Genomic DNA, 14844 nt, shown 5'->3' with positions numbered 1-14844 from the left:
ACACGTGTGTGTGTGTGTGAGGGAGCATCTAACAGAGGGACCTCAGTTCAGTAATGTGTGAGCGAGGGGTAAAAGGCCAGGTATGCTGAGTGACTGCCACATTACCCTTACGCATGAATCAATCTTCTGTTCAGACACTTGACTGTTTACAGACTCACATGAATTTGATCATGTGTTTTCTTGTAATGATTTTCTAGGATTTTCTAAAGGCTCTATGGCAGTACTGTTTCCCTGAAGACACACAGAAGATGTTGGAGGATGGGTGGTTTGTAGAAGGATATGAGATTAGAGTGAAAAAATAATAATTTCAAAACTGCAAAGCAACTGATCATCCTGATTTTTACTATATTATTAATGGACTTTACGTTTTCCCTTTAAAATTTAACTATTTTAGAAAGAGTTGGATTAACTCTCTCTAGGTGATGTCTACTACATATACAGTATATGTCTTTCCTTTTAGACAGATTGTTGATACAGAAGTACTTGATAATTAAATGCTTCAAATATTTAATATGCTTATTTAATCACATTTTAAATAATTCACTTCCCTGTTGTCCCAAATAATATTTATAAATTTAATTTCTTCAAAAAAATCTATATGTAAAATGATGAAACAAGAAAATCAATGGATACTTTCATGCGAATAAACAAAAAAAACGACATTGTTTTAAATAACTGTTTTGGTTTTTCATGTACAAGTTTTTAAGTTTCCAAGATGTACACAAATGCATCATACTCATAAACTTTGATGTACTAAATTATGTAGATTTTAAAACTTACAAGGTGTTCCCTAAACATACCTTGAAAACACAAGTGTTATTACAGTAAATCCCACAGTTACATAAATCATTATAGGAACACAATGCAATTCAGAGTTTTTGATTATTTATTGTATGTAGGAATGACTTTTACCATTACCATTTTTACATGAGAAAATTGATGTACTTTAAGCAGCTCACAGCCATGGTCAGCATTAAGCTGCTTTACAGGACAAGAAAAGTAGTCATGGTTTGTGAATAGTTCATTGCTTTTAATACTACTTGCTTTTATTGAAAGCAGAAGTTGACAAAGCAACAAGGAGTAAGTGTAGGTCAGTCACCCAACCTGTCAGTGTTTAAGCTGCTTATTGTAAAGCAGAAAGTAAATTGACAGTTTGTAGGGACCCAGTGAAAGAAGGGATTTTAGCTGTAATTTGCTTCGCTGATCCTTTGTAGAAAGAACCAACCGTCTGGCACACAGCCTGCCCCTCGCCGTGACACGCCTGCTTTTGATACCTGAAGACTGAGCTGTAAACTAACACTCACAGTGGCATTTTCTGCCAAACCATACCTGAGATCAGATGTAGACTGAACATGTATACCTAAAGGCAGCAAACCTAAGTGCTTCAGGAAGCTCTGAATTTAATGCAATCATATATTCAGTGTTGACAAGATCTTTCCTCTTATTTAGCACTACTGTCTGCAAGAAAACAAAGATGCTGTCTTTTTATTACATAGGTTATTTTTCTTCATTGTGGTCAAACAGAAACAGATGGAATCACTTGGACGAACTTGTTCACTTTCTCTGACAAACAGGACCTTGTGGATGTCCTTGGTGTCCAAACTTTTTTCTTGATTTTAATATCGTCAAGCTGAGTTTTAGATTGCTCTAAGCTGATATACAGTCTCAGATCAGTCTCTTTTAAACAAATGCTCTCTGTCTTTAGTTCAGAGCAGCTTGCCAAGATGAGTCTAAGTAATTAATCTTAGCCCATAAATCTTCCTTTCTTCTTGAAATCAAGCCTGATCATTGTCATTTTTTTATATTCTCTTTCTCAGTTTTGCAAAGAAACCCATGTTTATTTTTTCTAATTACTGAAACTGCATTTCATTGTGATCTGGACAAGGCTTGTGCAACCTGAGAGTTATTAAAGAAGAGGGTTATATTTTACAGCAGCTGCTTGAGCTAAAAGAAGCATTATCCTGGACATTTTTGACCCACGGCAATTACAAATGTCACTTTCTTGTCGTTAAAGGAATGGCACTTTTCCTGGGGTAAATATAATACTTTTTTTTCAGTGGTTGTGGTTTGACAGATGTATTAAAATTTATAGACACTTTGATTTATGAGCAATCTGGTCATTTTTTAATATCTAATGTGAATTGACCTCTTTGTAAAACAGTGGTTCTGACTATGGGGGATAACATGCACAGACAGACCTACGAGTCAGACGTTTGCTCTTTGTGCTGCACACACACACTCACACACATAACAGTGGACTGGTTTATAGAGTGGCAATAAAAAGAAACGCTGTGCGAAATGAATCCAGTGTGAGTTGCAGTTTTCTGAGGCCATGTTTTCTTAGAGATGAAGAAATGGACCCGCCCGGAGAGTTATGTTTGTTGAAGGAATTTTTATTTGAGTTTAATTTTCCAACTCTACAGGTGGGGATCTGTACAACCTGACCCTTCAGTCACGGCAGCACTGCCATTAAAATGGAATCCTAGCCAATAAGTCATTGTGTTTTTATTACAGAACACAAAATATGACAAACATGCAATGTAGGATAGGTCATTATTTTTCAGTAACTCAATTTATTTCTCATTTACCTTGATGCTTCACATAAAAAGACAAATACATGCAATTTATCATAAGGCACCATCATAAAGAAAATTTGAATTTAAGTTCTAGGTAAGGAAAAAAAAAGATCTCATATATTTCTTTTTGGGAGTTTTGTTAATCTTTTTTTCATGACTGACTGAAGTTGTGCTCTGTGGTGAAATGTCAGTGGTTTGCAAAAACAGGCCCTAAACCCACCCTCAGACGTCAGCTGGTCAGTGTACCAAAGGTTATTCCCTCCTTATTTTATTTATGTTGTGTGTGTGTGTGCCTGCAGGTATCATTCAGGTGTGTGAACATTGGAACCCATGAAAGCAAAACCCGACTAATATCAACCCATCATATACAGGTAAGAGCAAATGAATCACACATGTAGTGGATTAGAACATACTTTATTTCCCTATGAAATCTTGTGGAGTGGAAGTATAAAAAAGCAACTAAAAACTTATAAAAACTGTAACCCACTTTCCTGTTCAGCATTCTCTTTACACAGCAGCTATGATCCTTCAAGTGGGAGTCAGGCTTTTTTTGAGACCATTAATACAGTAACAAGAGATTTCCATGTATGCAGTATACCCTCCGAACCCCTCATAAACATATACAGTATATGCAGTATATGTAATGCACATATAAACTTGCATGCACATACTCAGGTGTGCTGGCAACAGCCTTTGTCAACATGATGAGGCTCTGCCCTGAAAACAACTGTGGACTGAGGCCACGTGCCAGTGGAATGACGTGTGAGTGTAAATAAGAGAGGAGAGGGAAGTTGCTACTGAGCTCATGAGCTCAGAACTGGAAAAAAAGCCCTGTGCTTTCCATCACATCTCACTTTAAGAACTCCTGTTATACATTGTAGTTGATACCAGTCAAATCTGACATTGTCATTTGAAGGAATAAACAAATCTTGTTTTTGGCATTTCTTTTGTGAGCAGTCATGTGACCTGAACACGATTATGGTTCTTTTTCCATTACATCAATGATGTGCAATCCTGGTCCTGGAGGGCCACTATCCTGCATGTTTTAGATGTTTTTTTCTGCTTTAACACACCTGATTTGAATGACTGAGTGATTAACAGGCTTCTGCAGAACTTGAAGACCTGCTGAAGAGCAGAGAAACAACTAAAACATACAGGATAGTGGCAGCAGATGCACCAAAACTGTTCAATATATATTGCAAAAAGTTCAATATACAACTAATGTGTAATGTACAACTCAAATCATAAAACTCTCATCTCTGCCCACACATTGCATATTTTAGGACTAAAGAATATGTGAGAATCGTTATCAACTGTGAGCATGTATTTAAATATGTCTTTTTTTTTGGCTGACTAAAGTTGAGTTAGTAAAATGCTAGCAGAACTGTAGAGAGAAAATAGCACTGGTACTGACAGTATAACAAATTGTTTTTAAATGCCTAAGAATTCCTTTTGTTTTATCCTTCAACAGGATAATTATAAATTCCATATTTTCAGTACCAATGTTTCAAGACAGCTGACATCATAATTAAAGTCTTCACCACAGGTATGATGTCGTGGGTTTCATGTAATTGTCTGTAAACAAAGTAAAATTAAGATCCCAAATAGCTTTACTGTTGTTTTCACTGCTTCCAGAACATTATCTCAGTGATTTTGTACAATATTTATTTGTGGTATTCGCCATGTTTGTTGGCTTTGTCATTCAGAAATTCTTTACTTGTTTTGCATTGTGTTTTTGTACAATCGTTTTAAAGTTTCACTTTTTTTCTCTCCAAGTTTCTTTTTAATACTGCATCTTTAAAGTAACTGAAGAGTTTTGTGACTTTGAAACCTATTATTATAACTGACAAACATTTAAATCAATTATATCACAAATGATTGTTAAATCAGCTTAAATCATAAAAAGTTCTTAAAGCTGCTGGAGATTATTATAATTATGTAATTACTATAATCTGAGATATTCTTACCAAAGGGGAGCAGCTACAACACACTTTGGCAAATTAAACTGACTGACTAAATTATCCTGATGCTCATTTTGCCTATAATTATAAAATATTTGGAAAATCTTTAAACCTCCTGTAACTCTAGGAATTTAAAATGAACAATTTGAAACAAGTAAAGATGATGTTAAAATAAGCTTACAGTTTGAAAATCATACTTCAAATGAGTACACCATATTAATGTTTAAATCACTGTCAAAAATCTTTAAAAATCCACCAGAAACATAAATACTAGCTTTATAATCTACACAACATATGGTATGGGCTGCATTTTTGTCCCAAAGAGGACACTGTACTTGACACTGTTATTGTTTTTTATTTTTTTAATCTTTCACCTGTTGCAGTCTGACAAACAGTCTCAGTAATAAGGGTATGGGTTAGTTTTCTTACTAATATTTCATATTAGGTAAACCATTTGAACGTTTTCCTCCTGTAAACAAACTGGCAGTGGAAGAAAGGTCATAAGGCTTGACTCAGTTGTTCAAGTTTTATCAAACAGAACAGACAAATCATGCTGTGTGAATAGCTGTGTTGAAGTTTTCTAAAAGCACCCGTTGTTTATCTGCTTCAGTAACTTTCTAGCCTTCAGCAGCAGCCGCACCAGAAAGGTAGTTAGTGTTCTAAAATGGGGAACAGAGGGCTTTGTTCTAATCCCTGTTTGGGATAGAAAGAACAGACTATAATAAACAGCTGCAATGAGACACCACTGTTTACTAGTAGTGAGAGAAACATATTCACGATGTAGCAGTGTCATTTCGAGAGGCATTCAGCTGTGGTGAGACATTATGCAGTGATGAAAGTAAGCAAGTGACACCAAAAGTGTAGTTTTCCCAAAAACCTGCTAAAAGATTGTACTCAAGGTGTTGAACTTTATTACATCATGATCACTCCTAAACAAAAGTCAGGTAGGAACTTGTATTTGTCCAAACTATGGTCCGATGTCAAGCTGATTACCTACAACTCCCTACAGTCCGAAAGAGCCAACGCAGAGAAATTAGGTGTAAAATTTCTCTCTCTTAAAATGATACTGCACCTTTCTACTAATTTTCCTAACGTTCAAAAAATATTTGCAGTTCTCAACTGACAAGTGAAAATTGCGATGATCTCTTTTCACTTTTTTGTTGTCATGCATTTTTTTTTTTAAACTGCATAAATCACATTCAGCATAACTACATGTTAGTTAACAGTCTGTCTTATGCGAATAGGAGCAGGTTAGTTGTCCTAACTTTATATCAAACAGTCAAACTCAAAATTACAGCCACATCAGATTTTATCTTTTACAGAAACTCTGAATTTTATGAAAAGCATTATCAAAATGTCAGCTGCTGGCAAACAGCTAAGTAAGTTACTTTGATTGACAAATGAACATAGAAAAAAAAACCTAAATTTTTGTGCATCTTCTTCAAAAATAGACAGAGTGATAGACGTGAAAATACATAATAAGCCAACAAGTTTAGGGTACATGGCTATTTCTCTTCCTCCTTAGTGTCCACACAGACACACACGCGCACGCACACGCATACACACACATACACACAGTAAAGATATTGCCTGAAATACCTCCAGTGCCGACCTTGAGGGTGTTAGCTGTGTTGACGTCTGTTTGGACCATGCTTCAATTCCTCAGACTGCTGCGAGGTCACATGGGTTGACATCAAAGGAAAGAATTTCTTCCTGGGCGACGCTGAGAGCTTTGTGTTTATTCTAAAACTAACTGTCTCACCGTCTGTGTTTCTGTCTGTCTTTGGCAGTTGCTGTCTTCGTCCCTGCCTGCCTGTTTGTCTGATTATCTTTGTTCACCATCTGCACAGCTGGCTTTTTATTACTCTTTCGTTACATCTGGATCACAGTCACTATCTTTGTTTTTACTTCTCTAAGGTTCCTCCAAAGATATTTAGGGGTAAAAAACATCTATACTTTATTTGTAAAGACAAGGATTTAGTATTTACTTCTTGCTATTTCTTTACGTTATCAACCCAGTGCCTATTAATGTAAAGTAACTAGATCTGGCCAGATTCTTTTCACTTGAATGCCATTTTGCAGGAATGGGTGATTGCTCAATTTCTCTCCATTCTGTTTGGGTTAGCAGCACTTCTTTAAACCGCAGCCAGCTGAAATCTTTGCAAACATGCAAAGTTGGTCTGTGTGGTTTGGAGTGTGCTGCACCTGTCTCTCATAACTCATTGTGTTCATTTTCACACAACAAGTCTGGTCAGGATAAAGTGGTTTGTGCTTCGGTTCTTGGCTACATATCAGATCGTTTAGCAAAATACACATGCAGGTGGAAATGAGAAACAGAACAATCGGCCACAACCAGTGCACATACAAAGAACAAATGCCAATAAAATGGCTGCATAATTAATGTCGTTAGTTATGATTACAGGCAACAATGCTAATTTCTCTAAGAAAAAAAAAAGAAAACGAAATAAAAGAGAAGAAAAGCGCTGATTGACTGATTGTCTTGTCAGCTGTGCCTTCACAAGAGAGTAATTCATGTGCACAGTTAGCTGTGAGGTTTTTTCCCTCCAGAGATGTGTTTTGTTTTGCTGTCTTCCACTGCAGCCAGATGAATGGCCACATGGAGTGGTAGAGGGGGGTGGGAGTGGGGGACCATTGGACATGTTAAAGGACACCTGTGGGGCTTTGTGGGGCCTCCTCATGATGGACGTGGTTCCGCTTCAGGTGGCAGTAATTTTTCTAAGACATGGGGAAAGCAGTGGGGCAGCGTTTTGTGCTTGTGTGGTTTGCATGCATTGAATGTGTCTGCTTTTGTTTAGCAACATTCATATATAGAATATATATCTCTAGATAGATAGATAGATAGATAGATAGATAGATAGATAGATAGATAGATAGATAGATAGATAGATAGATAGATAGATAGATAGATAGATAGATAGATAATTTGTAGTAGTTTTCTAGATGTAATACTCTAGATATAGAGTATTAAAGTTTTTACTTAATAGTAGTAAGATATTGCTTCAGTAATCAGTCTCAATTGTCCTTTTGTTTCTCCTTATAAGTAAACTAATAGACAGTTTGGCTTTGCATGTATATGAGTGTGTGTGTGCAGGGGTCTAAGCCATGAGAACAATATTGGTTATTCTAGAAGATTGGCCTATGACATTTAATAACAAACTCCTGTCCTCTCAGCTAAAATACCATGTGATCCAGCTCGGTATCGGGGAACAGGCGAGGCCCCGAACTAGTAAAACACAACTTCTCATACACCGACATGCAAGCATGCAGGCACACACTTGGTTCTAGCCTACAACAATGCCACATTTGTCCAACAGCTGATCTCCATATGATAAGAGATAAAAGAATATTAGCCAGAACAGCCACCCACACACACACACGCATACAATCATGTCCACAGATGGTTATCGTATTTACATAATCATTAGTTGTGGGTGAAACTCTGTCACGATCTGTGTGGTGCTCCCTCTGGTATTAGAAGCAATTACTGTTTCAGAGAAAGACCTGTTTATACACACCCCCTCCCCCCTGCGCACACACACAGAAAAAAAAAACTATGGATGCATGTGTGCACAGAGGAATCCACGCACGTGTTGAGTCTCAAGTCTCTCTTACTGTGGTGGCATCTCACTATTTATGTATTGCAATGTAACACTGCTTAAAACTGTACATTATTATTATTATACATTTTTTATTTATTTATTTTTTACTTTCTGGGATTTTTGTTAACAATAAAGTCAAGAAAATTGAGAAAAGTTTTGTTCTCAACTCTTGTAACAATAGTGTCAAAGTTTAGGTAGGTGTGGGTGATGACTCATATAAATGTCACATTGTCTTTGCATTGACTTTCCAGTTATTCTTATTTCTCTTTTTTTTTCTAAAGCGCCTGTTTTATTTTCCAGCAAGACTATATATGACTGTACCACCCACTATATCACTATAAATAGCCCTGAGAGTATTTTATCGGTCTGTATCTAATTTATTAGAAGTTCAATTTCTGTCGTACTTTCCTGATACGGGGCAGCGTTTTGGGGCAGTAGTCAGTGCTGATGCCTCACAGCACGAAGGTCGAAGGTTCATGAAACAAAAAGCAGTTTGTCTGCCTTTTGTTCAACACATGGGATTGTTGTTCACATCAGATAGCTTTCTGTTGTCATTTGTTTCTTTCTGCTCCTACTTCATCCTTTGTATCTTTCGCTGTAGGAGCACCAAGACTTCGTTCTCAGTTTCTTTCTGCCGGGTATCAGCTCATGTTAGTATTAAGATTATCACCAACAGTTACAAGTCAGACATGTTTCTACGTGTCAGAGATGTTAGTTTGGGGTGCAGAGGTCACCCTGAGAGGTCAAAGTGTCAGTCTAATGTTTCAGCCTCAGAAGAAGTCATCTGTTACACACTGAATGGACCCTGTTTTTCCAGGAGAGAGACAGGGATATGGTGGGATTCAAGAAAAAAAAAGACAAACAATAGAAAAGAAACATGAAGAGGAGTTGATATGGGTGACTAGCTTGGGGGTTGGGCAACAGAGGAAATAAGATTAAATGTTTTCAGTTAACAGGATTATAGAAATCCTAAGAAATGTGCTTGGGTGAGGAAGTGTGTAACTCATTGTAAGAGAGAGTATGTATGTGTGAATGTGTTGCAGTATTTTGTATTTTGTCCGGCAACTTTAATGCCTGAGTGATGATACTTGTAATGGAGGAGTGTGAATGTCTACATGAATGAAAACACGTTTTGTGTGTTAGTGTTTGTGCCTTTCTCAGGACATGAAAGGTCTGTGGTGGTCACACAAGAACCCAGAGTGAACTCAGAGATCCCTAAATAGTGGCTTCTCTATATTTGGGAGCTGGACAGAGACCACTGACCCTACCTCTGACCCCACACCTGCCCACTGTGTGTGTCTGGGAACATGATTATGGGGGGATAGAGAGGAAGATGCAAATAAGTGTGTGTTCGTGTGTCTGGTTTAGTGTTTCCTGTCTGTCAGTTTGTGTGTGTTTCAATGCAGTTGGCCTATATAGTAGTGTGAATGGCAGTTCTGTGCATTTACAAATGTCCAAGTCTTTCTGGGGTCTTTCAGTTTATTTAGATAGTAAAGTTTGGTATCTTTTCTGTGGAAAATGTGGAAAATTCTATTGCAGCAAAATGTTTCTATTTTGTAATATTTAAAAGTGTATTTTTGGTTTCAGTTTAAAGTTAGAAAAGTTGGACCCTTGTTGCTCGTCAGTGTGTGCGTGTTTGAATGTAAAGACAGCCAGCAAATGCGTGACCAGTCTCTCGGTTCTTGTTCCGCATTTAGGCCTCAAAGTTCAAGGGTCAGGGGGGTCGAGAGCTGGTATAAATGACTGCCTGTTATCAGGTGGCGAACAAAAGAATGTGTGTGTGTGTATGTATTTAAGAGAGAAAAACAGGAAGTAAAGATTGATGGAATGACAGAATAAGGAAAGAGATGAAGTCAGAAAAATTGGGATGGATGGCAACACAAACAGGAGACGGAAATAATCAGGCAGGCTGCATTACACAGTGTAGCATGTTTTTAATTCTCATAATTCGTTTAGCTGTATTAAGTAAAAGATTAGCTTTTTAAAATACTTTTTGTTCGAGCATCTTAATCACTGAAACATAAGAGACAAAATGGTTGTACTAAAAATGGATCTAATAACACTTCATGACTCCAAAACCAACAAATAAACAAACCTCTGCCTTCATTGAATGTCTTATTCAAGTATTTTTGTGCCATTTGTGTTTTTTTATATTAATGTAAGTTAAGGAAATGCCCTGCAATATAATAAAAGAATATTAATGAGTGATTACAATGTCATATGTCCAATATTTGAACTTTTAGTCAGAGAGCCCTTTGCTCTAACCAAACATGATAGATGAATTAGAACTGACTGCACAAATATTTCCTTCTTTGTCAGTCTGTTTTTGGGTAAACTGAGATCTTTTAGTTTTTCTTTCTGCACCACCCTTTTAACTGTCTGTTTTCAAGCTTAGATTTCAAGTAGACTCTTTTTTTTTGCCAGTATTTTTTCTCCGCTATCCATTCTCTGTAACCCCCACTCCTTCCCCTATTGTCTGTTTTTCTCCCTCATTTCATGACTCCCCCTTTTTTCCCCTGCTAATTGCCACCCTGTTGTAGCATCCCGGGAGCCGGGAGCTCATTAATTGGTGAAGAGGAGACAGGTGGCGCCACTATGTTGTCTTGGTTCTTGTTCGCTGTGTGTGTCCATCTATTGTAGTAAATGTTGTGTTTGCAAGTGCACTTTTTTTTGATGAATTTGTTATTGTATTTGTATGCATTCAGATCTTGAAAATGTGTGTGTGTGCATCTATGGTTTCTATATGTGAGTGTGTCTATGTGGAAAATGAGTGTGTTCAGTGCCCTTGCTTGTTAGCAGCATAGAGCCCCTTCTCACTGTAATCTCTTTGTTTATGCGGTGTGAAAAGGGCCTGGCAGGGGCATGAACTCCCCACGCTCTTATCCCACTGTGCAACTCACCCCAAGTAGACCCTCATGCCTCACCACCACTAGTTCAGCACTCGCATTTGTCCCATCACCTTCCTCATCTCACTCAAATTCTGTTTTTCTTATTGTGCCACCTTTTTGTTCATTTTTCCTTAACACCCACACTGTAATTTGGACATCCTTTAAGGCAGCAATCAACAAAGATAGATAGATGGTAGGACACCACAGTTTTGTATCATGAATGGACTTGGACAAATTGACTGCTCACTGAGTTCAGTACCTTGGTCAGTAGCTTGCTAGCTGGCTGGCTAAGACCTAACCACGTTTAAATATAATAGCTTTAGAGAAAGCATTGCAACAACAAGTACTTACTACTTGTTTACTCAGCCTGAATAAAGAGCTTTTGTTTTGGCAATTTAAGAAACAAGAAAACAAGTCGTAAGCAGGTAAACATATAATTTTGGATAGTTTATTGACAATCTAACAATAAACTTTCTGCTAAAAGGTCAGTAGCTTGCTTGCTAACTGGCTTAGATACTATAACTAGAGAGAGGACCTGAAGCTGGAAGTTGAAGCCACCATGGACAAGCGGCCCCAGTGGCTAGCAGCAGTAAAGTTTTTAAGTCCCGCCCCTCCATGTGAAGCAACGGGACATCTGCCTCACTAAAAACAAAAGATGCACTTCAGATTATTTTTTTTCAGCTGTTGATTTTTGCTAATCAATGTAGCTCTTACCTTGCTACTATATGTTCAAATTTTCATTTTAAAACTTGTTTAGTTTCAAATAATTGTTTGAGAAAAGTCTCATGTTAGTCTGCGATTGACAGTGCCACAGTGTCTTAGAGTGTTGGGAGGGTGTGTAGGAGGAACTTTTGTATAAAGTGTACACACATCCTATGTGCACAGCCTAAAATACAACATGGTGGCACTGAAAAATTGACATTTTGGCTTCAACTTTGAAGAACAGGAGGAAGCGGAGATGCTTTGTCTATCTTTATTATTGTCAGTGACTAAGACATATCCTTTATAACAGGGGGCCAACCCTGGTCCTCGAGGGCCACTATCCTGCGTGTTTACCTTGTTTCTCTGCGCCAACACACCTGATTCTGTGGTTAAATTACCTCATGTTCTGCAGAAGCCTGTTAATCACCCATTGATTTAAATCAGGTGTGTTGGAGCAGAGAAACAAGTCAAACATGCAGGATAGTGGCCCTCCAGGACCAGGGTTGGCCACCCCTGCTTTATAAGGTAACATTCAAATTGCTTTAAGAACAAATACTACTCATTTATTCATTTGAAATTTAAAAAAAAATATTGGTTGTAAGTGAAAAACAAGTAAAATGCAGTTAGGCCTAACATTTAGGATGATTCAATCTAACAGCTAACTTGTTACTAGATCAGCAGCTTGCTAGCTGGCTAAATCCTAACAATGTTTAAATAGGAACATTTTATTGCTTTAATCATATACAAACTTACAATACAGACTAGTGAGTAATTTCATCATTTGTCATAGATAATTCTGCATTAACAATCCATTTATAATGCTGATTTCAGACAAATTACATTAATTATAAAAACATTGGTGAATCATGGTAATACTTCACAAAAAATGTTAATGTTATTACTGCTGTTAAATTGATTTGAAAAGAAAGATTTACATTTGTGTACATCTTTTTAAACTTATTTTGAATAACTTTCTTTATTATTAGTTTCTTCACATTTTTTTTTGCATTGACTTTTCATTTATTCTTATTTATCCTCTTTATTCTTAAGTGCCTGTTTTATTTCTTCCATCATCCTAACCTCTGTTTTGTAGCCTGTCTTCTACTACTCTCCTTTGAAGTACTCAGGAAAACTAATCCTGTCCCTGACAGAATGTAACTAATTGTTTAGTAAAGTCTATGAGGAAGAACACCTACAAAGCTGCAGTGTTTTGCCTACCAGATGGTGTTATCAGTTGGTCAAACTGTGGCCTTTTGACAGGTCTAGAAGAGGTGTCATGAGCAACAAAGTGTGACTAATTTAGTGGTTTGTACTTGTATGTGTGGGCTAATGTACATGTCTTTGTGTCAGTGTGAATTCATGTGTTGCAGGTGTTGGGTTCACAGAAGGTTTGTAGGTCAGGTTCTGGCCCTGGTGTCACCTTGCTGTTTGGCCCTAAACAAGTAACACAGGGATTCTTCTTTTCATCTGGTCTTTTCTCGTTTCTTCTCTCAACTTTGACAGTCAGGTTGGTTCATTTTTCAGATAATTTGTTGGCACTCCACATCTATCACACAGCAACCAACACTGAGTGCTTTTATTAGGCTGCACTATTCTTGGCTTGAGGTACAGTTTGGCCCCAGAAACACGTGTAACTCATATTAGAGTGAGGTCCCACAGTCTAAGGTCAAAACCAAGTTAGTTAATTGGAATTACCAGAACTACACAAGTGTTTGTGCCAATGCTTATTAAAAATATGGCAGATGCAAATACATCTTCAGATGTTCAATTATGTAGGTAAATTGTTACAGACAAATTGCTTGGCGCCACTTGTTTAGTACTAATATTTAGCAGCCAGATGATCTTTTTTATTTTAACAGTAGCTTCAAAATGCTGCCAGTGACAACTCAACAACAACACCACTTGATGTGCAATTATTCTGCCTCATGACAGGCATGTGCCTCCTTCACAGCTTATTTAAGTGCTGCCAGCAGGAGTTCAGTAAGCTGCCATTCAGTTCAGAAAACTGAGGCTTCTTTAGTCGCTACAATTCATTTGAAATTTAAATCCAGATTTCAAAATCTGATTTTCATTGCACATTTCAAAGAATTCTTGAAAACAGCAAATCATGTTTGTGCTGAACCCCTTGTTTAAAGACACAAAGACCCAATTGTTGTTATAGACATTGCATCCCCTAAAATTATGATAAAAATTACGCTTTTGTTTACTCAAAAAACAATTCCAGTACCTAAACTGTACAATGCCCAGACTTTCTCAAAATGTTTTCTTCCATTTCCTCTATATGTATCCTTTTTAATTTTATTTATTTATTTTAATTCTACAAACCATAAATTAATTCTGTAAAATACCCCCACCCTTTCACAGTAATAATGTAATTGAAGCATTTATGAAATGCACAAAAAAGCTTCTCTTGTAGAAACTATTTGCAACAATCTGTTCAACAAAAGAAAATGTTGGAAGAAAATAAATTATACCTTTGGAGGATTCTGTACCCTTTACCACTAAATTATTATGGGCTTTTTTTGCACAACCTTGACATGTTTAGACTTGTTTAAAATTGTCTTAAAACAATTTAATGAGATTCAATTTAGGATTTTGATTTAATATTTCCAGAACAATCCTTTTATATTTTTTTTCAAGGTGGATTTGCCAGGACACTGAGAATAATTTAACATCAACGTCCAGACAAATGTTCATTATTTACAAGTGTGTTTGATATAATAAAAAAGCATCCATATAGATGAATCAACGACTGCAGCTGCCCTGCTCCAGTCTCTTTTACAGACAGTAGTATCACCACAGCAGACACAGTTAGAACTGTAGACAGTTTGACTCTGTCCATGCAGCTCCACAGTGGCTCTTCCCTGCTGTGAGGCTGTATGGAGGGGGGTATCATCAGCGTTTGGCTTAGAATGGTCCAGCTTCGGACCAGATGGACAGACAGCCAGGGGGCAGACACTGTGGGGTACAGAAAAATGTGAGTGGGTGGCTGCAGATTGTGATCCTCGGTATCTGCAAGGTTGATTTATGAATCACCAAAGTAGGCAGGGAAAGATCCCACAGAGCAGGTGGGACAGCTCACTCTTCTTCAGCTCCC

At 37.3% G+C, this 14844-nt stretch overlaps 1 protein-coding gene across 4 annotated transcripts in view; it reads left to right on the top strand.

The window, feature by feature from the left end:
* bmpr1ba (bone morphogenetic protein receptor, type IBa) overlaps nucleotides 1-14844 on the top strand; it is a 57136-nt gene that overhangs the window by 12999 nt on the left and 29293 nt on the right. For all 4 annotated transcript variants that reach the window (XM_037974671.1, XM_017413782.3, XM_017413781.3 and 1 more), the window contains exon 2: nucleotides 2876-2947. The gene's annotated coding sequence lies outside the window, so the exon portion shown is untranslated. The remainder of the gene's footprint in view (nucleotides 1-2875; nucleotides 2948-14844) is intronic.

The sequence above is a fragment of the Kryptolebias marmoratus genome, linkage group LG1 (assembly GCF_001649575.2).
Source record: "Kryptolebias marmoratus isolate JLee-2015 linkage group LG1, ASM164957v2, whole genome shotgun sequence".
Taxonomy (NCBI): domain Eukaryota; kingdom Metazoa; phylum Chordata; class Actinopteri; order Cyprinodontiformes; family Rivulidae; genus Kryptolebias; species Kryptolebias marmoratus.
Note: the sequence above shows the minus strand (reverse complement) of the source record. Positions and strands in the feature narration are given on the sequence as shown.